The following is a 541-nucleotide window of genomic DNA, read 5'->3' on the forward strand; positions in this document are numbered from 1 at the left end:
GAAACTGTACATATATAAAATAGCAACTGATCGCTCATACCTAAAACATACGTGATTATAAAATCTGCAATTTATTACCCACCTTAAAATGAAATATTCCAACACAGTTTTACTGACGTATAACAATTCAATAAAAGATCAAGACATAACAATACTCCTTGATAATCAACTTCATGCATAATTCGAAAATAATCTTCAAAATCTTTCTTTATTTAGCAAGTGGTCAATTCCATAAAAAAAATAGCGAAATGCAGTACAACTTATAGATACTTTATACACTTTTTCTAGTTCTCCTTTCTCGAAACAAGAAATTAAACTAGAGAAGAATTCATGACAGCCATTCACACGCCAGACGCTCGTGGGAGAAGACTTGCGGCACTGGAATCCTCTAACACGTGGCGAGCTCTTTGTGACAATGTAAGTCTTGAACTACAGAGGGAAGGTCTGTTGATGCGTGGAATCGTTAATGTGTATTTCGTGTTTGTTGTTTGGTCTAAATTTCTGTTTGTTTATCTCTCGAATACTTGCAAATTACGGGAAA

The sequence above is a fragment of the Penaeus monodon genome, chromosome 23 (assembly GCF_015228065.2).
Source record: "Penaeus monodon isolate SGIC_2016 chromosome 23, NSTDA_Pmon_1, whole genome shotgun sequence".
NCBI lineage: Eukaryota > Metazoa > Arthropoda > Malacostraca > Decapoda > Penaeidae > Penaeus > Penaeus monodon.